The following is a 6,122-nucleotide window of genomic DNA, read 5'->3' as shown; positions in this document are numbered from 1 at the left end:
CAGACTCAGTCTGTGGATTTATCAGGAAATGCGTGGAAGATGTCGTCCCATCCAAAACAGTCAAATCCTTCCCAAATCAAAAACCCTGGATTAACGGAGATGTTCGCGCGGCACGGAACACCGCCTTTGCCTCCGCGAACACATCGGACTACAAACACGCACATTACCAACTCCGGAAGACGATCAAAGCAGCCAAACGTGAGTACAGGGACAGGGCGGAGCAACAGTTTGACAACCCTCGGAGTATGTGGCAGGGACTAAACACGATCACAGACTTTAGAGGGAAAACCAGCACACCGCAGACCACGGCCTCTCTATGTGAGGATCTAAACGTATTCTACGCTAGATTCGACACAGCGAACACCATGAGACCGGACAGTGTGCGCACCGCGGATGACGTCAGTGCGCACACTGTGTCTGAGGAGGATGTGCGGAAGTGCTTCAGGAAGGTGAACGCACGCAAAGCTACTGGTCCGGACGGGATTCCCGGCCGCGTCCTCAGGTCATGCGCGGCTCAGCTGGCTGGAGTGTTCACGCACATCTTCAACCTTTCCCTCTCTCTGTCTGTAGTCCCAGCCTGCTTCAAAATGGCCACCATCGTCCCTGTACCCAAATCCTCCACCATCTCCTCATTGAACGACTGGCGACCTGTAGCCCTGACCCCCATCGTAAGCAAATGCTTCGAGAAGCTGGTCAGGGACTTCATCTGCTCTGCACTACCCGACTCACTGGACCCTCTACAGTTTGCATACCGCCACAACAGGTCCACTGATGATGCCATAGCCCTGACACTACACACTGCCCTGTCACACCTGGAGAAGAGAGACACGTATGTGAGGATGCTGTTTGTAGATTACAGCTCAGCATTCAATACCATCGTTCCCTCGAAGCTGGACAGGAAACTGCAGGATCTAGGACTGAGCAGCTCCCTCTGCAGCTGGATCCTTAGCTTCCTGTCTGACAGACGCCAGGTGGTCAGACTGGGCAGCATCACCTCATCCCCCATCACACTGAACACTGGTGCTCCACAGGGGTGTGTACTGAGCCCTCTCCTGTACTCACTCTACACCTACGACTGCACAGCCACTAACAGCTCCAACATCATTGTGAAGTTTGCGGACGACACTACAGTGGTGGGTCTTATCACCAACGGTGATGAGACAGCTTACAGGGAGGAGGTCAGCGCCCTGACCCACTGGTGTCAAGACAACCATCTCACCCTCAACGTCGCAAAGACAAAGGAGTTGATAGTGGACTTCCGGAGGTGCAGAGAAGTACACACCCCCATCACCATCAACGGCGCTGCTGTGGAGAGAGTGAGCAGCTTCCGGTTCCTTGGAGTACATCTGGCTGAGGATCTTACGTGGTCAGTACACACAAACAAAACAGTGAAGAAGGCGCAGCAGCGCCTCTTCTTTCTCAGGAGACTGAAAAGATTCGGCATGAGCCCCCGCATCCTCAGGACCTTCTATCACTGTGCCATTGAGAGCATCCTCACTGGATGCATCACCACCTGGTATGGCAACAGCACCGCCTACAACTGCAAAGCTCTCCAGCGAGTAGTGCGGTGCTCTGAACGGATAATTGGAGGTGAGCTTCCCTCCCTCCAAGACATCTACAGGAAGCGCTGCCTGAGGAAAGCGGGGAGGATCATCAAGGTCACCCCAGCCATAAACTGTTCAGACTGCTTCCATCAGGAAGGAGGTTCTGCAGCATCCGGTCCCGTACCAGCAGACTGAGAGACAGCTTCTTCCACCAGGCCATCAGACTGCTGAACACGTCATAGACACCTCAGCTTCACTACTGGAACTTCAACATTATGCACTCCACACTGTATATAAATGCCACTTGTTTTGCACATATTCAACTCTGTATATTTTATATATTTTATTATTATTATTATTATTATTATTATTATTATTATTTTTTTTTTTTTTTTACTATTTAATTTGTAAAAATGTGTATACACACACACACACACACACACACACACACACACACACACACACGTAGGAAAATATTTAGTATACACATCCAGAAATGCATACACTATTATATATTGTACATATATTTATTAGTTTCAGGTTGGCCATTCTTGTATTTTGCTCGTTTGTGTTGTTGTGTTTGCACATCTCTGTTGCTTGTGGGGCTTGCACACAAGAATTTCACTCGCATGTGCTGTGCCAGTGTGCCTGCACATGTGATGTGACAATAAAAGTGATTTGATTTGATTTGATTTGATGATGATGAAGAAGAAGAAGAAAAAGAAGAAGATGTCCTCGCCGATGATTATAACAATGACGATGAAGAAGAAGACAAAGACTATGAAGAAGAAGAAGAAGAAGAAGAATTAGAAGAAGAAGAAGAAGATGAAGACGTCCTCGCCGATGATGATGAAGAAGAAGAAGAAAAAGAAGATGTCCTCGAGAGGCCTGCGAGAGCCTGTGGCACGCCGAGAGCGGCAGGTCCGTGTTCAGAGCCACGATGCCGCTCAAGACTTTTCGAGCCTACTCGAGCGCGCTGCGCTTCGACGACAGAGAGACCAGACGAGCCGGGCGAGGCGACGGCAACGGCGGCGATAGCTACGACAAACTGGCCCCCATCAGAGCCGTGTGGGATGAGTGGTGCGCGAGGTTGCCCGCCATGTACCGCCCGGGACCGGAGGTCACCGTCGACGAGAGACTGGTGCCGTTCAGAGGTACGTACGTGGTGTGTGTGTGTGTGTGTGTGACTGGGATAAGAGAGGAGGAATAGGAGCGGGAATGGCGAAAACAGGCTAGTTCGCTTCGTTGTATATTCGTGTTGGGTTCCGCGTTTGTGCTTTCGCATGACTCTTTATGTCTTCCACGCTTGCAAGCAAGCAAGCGCGTTCTCTGTCAAACTCACGTCTCTTCTCCTTGTGTTTCTGCCCCAATCTCCCCCACACTTTCTCACATCTCTCTCTCTCTCTCCATCCATCCATCTCCATCTCTCTCTCTCTCTCCATCTCTCTCTCGCTCTCTCTCTCCATCTCTCTCTCTCTCTCCATCTCTCTCTCTCCATCTCTCTCTCTCTTTCTCTCTCTCTCTCTCTCTCTCTCTCTCTCTCTCTCCATCTCCATCTCTCTCTCTCTCTCCATCTCCATCTCTCTCTCTCTCTCTCTCCATTTCCATCTCTCTCTCTCCCCATTTCCATCTCTCTCTCTCTCTCTCTCCTCTCTCTCTCTCTCTCTCTCTCCATCAGGACGGTGTCCGTTCAGACAGTACATGCCCAGCAAGCCGGCCAGGTACGGGATCAAGATATGGGTGGCGTGCGACGCGCGTTCCAGCTACGCGTGGAAGATGCAAGTCTACACCGGCAAGCCCGACAAGCGCGGCCCTCCCGAAAAGCACCTGGCCACTCGAGTGGTCGTGGACCTCACCGAGGGACTGACTCCGGGACGCAGCGTCACGTGCGACAACTTTTTCACCTCGCGCGAGCTCGCCGACAGGCTCTATCGCGAGAGAGGCCACACCGTGCTGGGCACTCTGCGGTCGAACAGACCCGAGATCCCCAGAGAGCTGCGCTGCGTCAAGGGCAGGGCCGTGGGCTCCGTCGAATCCGTGGTACTCGGCGGCTCCGCGGGACGAGGAGGAGGAGGAGGACGAGGACGAGGAGGAGGACGAGGGCCCGACACGATCATCCTCTCCTACGTGGCCAAGAAGAACAAGAACGTGCTGCTCCTCACCACAGCTCCCCGTTACCACCATCGCTCCGGCCCCGAGCCCCGGCCTAGCCGCCGCATCGGCGACAGCAACAGCATCATCAGCAGCAGCAGCAGCGGCGGCGGCAACAAAAGCAGCGACAGAAGCGGCGCAAAACCGCCCTTGGTGCTGCATTACAACCGCACCAAGGGAGGCGTCGACAACCTGGACAAGGTCGTGAGCACGTACAGCTGCAGGAGAAAGACCCGCAGGTGGCCCGTGGCCCTTTTCCACAACATGGTCGACGTGGCGGCCTACAACGCGTTCGTGTTGTGGAGGGAAATTCACCCCGACTGGATGCCGGGCAAGCTCAACAGACGACGGCTCTTCCTCGAGCGACTGGGCAAAGCGCTCGCGCGCCCCATGCTCGAAGCCAGGGCTTTAGCGCGAGGAGGAGGAGGCGGCAGAGTCGCGGCCTGAGGCGCTACCGCCGAGGCAGCCTCTAACGCTACGCCACGCGACTCCTCTCCGGTCAAGAGGCGAAGGTGCCGTGTGTGTCCCAGGAGCAAAGACGTCAAGACCAAGATCCTGTGCCGCGAGTGCCGAGTGCACGTGTGTACAAACTGCGCCGTCACGTACTGTCCCAACTGCACCGCTTCTTCCGCACCGCCGCTCCCCAGACGCCACCGACGCCGTGATAACACAAGCGCCCCACGGTGGTCCTAGCGACCCCCCCCCCCCACCCTATCATCATCATCACCATAACACACATATGCCCCGAGGGGGTCCTAGCGACCCCCACCCTATCATCATCATCATCATCATCATCATCATAACACATATATGCCCCGAGGGGGTCCTAGCGACCCCCACCCTATCATTATCATCATCATCATCATCATCATAACACATATATGCCCCGAGGGGGTCCTAGCGACCCCCACCCTATCATCATCATCATCATCATCTGCCCCGAGGGGGTCCTAGCGACCCCCACCCTATCATCATCATCATCATCATCATCATAACACATATATGCCCCGGGGGGGTCCTAGCGACCCCCACCCTAATCACCATAACACACATATGCCCCGAGGGGGTCCTAGCGACCCCCACCCTATCATCATCATCATCATCATCATCATCATCATCATCATCAATACCATCCTAATAACAACACACACACACACACACACACACCCCTCGGGGGGTCACCACGACCCATGCCCCGAGAACAGGCGGGCACACAAGGGTTAAAGGAACATATACAAACAACAGTTAGTTTTGTATGTGACTCATACCTGGTCAATCTCACATCACTGTGTTGCAGCAAAAAGATTAATCAGGTGTGTCCCTGATTGTTGCCTAATTGTGTTTACCCTTGTTAAGATGAGACGTTTTTCTAAGAATTACAGTTTCCCAACAGTTACGCAAATGAGATTAAATCATCTCTTGCAACTGTGTATAAAAAGCTCTGCTGTCAGTACAGCATTACCACAATCATCCACATCTCTGAGACAGTCTGCTGAAGTTGTGAAGACCTGACGGTAACATTTCTCATCAATCTCTTATTGCTTCTCTGTTTTCAGTATAATGTTGGTTGAATGGTGATTTTGCAGATGGTTTTGACCACATCTCATCTGAAATATTGTTAACAGGTGAAATCACTGAAACCATGATCAAGGTTGTGTTTCTGCTTGGATGCCTGCTGAGCCTTGCTCTGGCAAATCCTGTAAGTGTAACATGACTGTAGAATGATATATCTTGCACTGTGCGTGTAACTGTGTAACCAGAGACTGTATAAAACTGTTTGTTTTTAAACAGAATGACTCAGCACACGAGCGCGATGCACGTTCTTCATCTAGGGAGGGGGTGAGTTTCATGTTTGTCTTTCTAGGTTTGAACATTAGACACACTTGACTCTCTGATATTTATATATCTCTAAGAAGTTATTCACCAGAGAATGCATTATCACATGTAATAATATATATTACTGATTCTCTTGCAGATTACTGGGCCTTCCCTAAATCGTCTTACCCTGCTCCTACCTTTTCTACAGAATCCAGCACTTCTGCAGAATTCAACGCTCCTTGCTTTGCTTCTTGCTGCTATACGATAAGCTGCTCCTTAACCAACAGCTATTACTGCCACAAAGGAGGAATTGAAAACGAACAAACAATGAATAAAAACCTATGTTAAATTGCACTGGGATTTTTTTATTTATTTACACGATTATTGAAAATCCCCGCTTATTTCTGAGTGACTCTGTTTTAAAAAAAGTTAAAAAAAAAAAAAACAAGAACAGATTATTCTAGTCAATATAAACGACATCTCCTTGTTCATGCAGTTTCTCCCAAATCATTTTGTCTGATCATTACCCAATAACACGAAGAAGACCGACCTGGAGCCAAGTGTCGTTCCACCCACTTGACCTCCGTCAGACTCTCAGCCAGGTTCCCC

The 6,122-nt window shown here is 51.0% G+C and overlaps 1 long non-coding RNA gene across 1 annotated transcript; it reads left to right on the top strand.

Annotated features, from left to right (window-relative positions):
- The first annotated feature begins 5,165 nt into the window (after positions 1 to 5,165).
- LOC309707862 lies at positions 5,166 to 5,867 on the top strand. Its single transcript, XR_014277098.1, has 4 exons — positions 5,166 to 5,209; positions 5,321 to 5,394; positions 5,487 to 5,534; positions 5,671 to 5,867. It is a non-coding gene; the product is annotated as an uncharacterized lncRNA (long non-coding RNA).
- The last annotated feature ends 255 nt before the right edge of the window (positions 5,868 to 6,122 follow it).

Source organism: Aulonocara stuartgranti, assembly GCF_965226115.1.
Source record: "Aulonocara stuartgranti genome assembly, chromosome: 6".
Lineage (NCBI taxonomy): Eukaryota > Metazoa > Chordata > Actinopteri > Cichliformes > Cichlidae > Aulonocara > Aulonocara stuartgranti.
The sequence above is the reverse complement of the archived record's forward strand: the minus strand, read 5'-3'. Positions and strand labels throughout refer to the sequence as shown.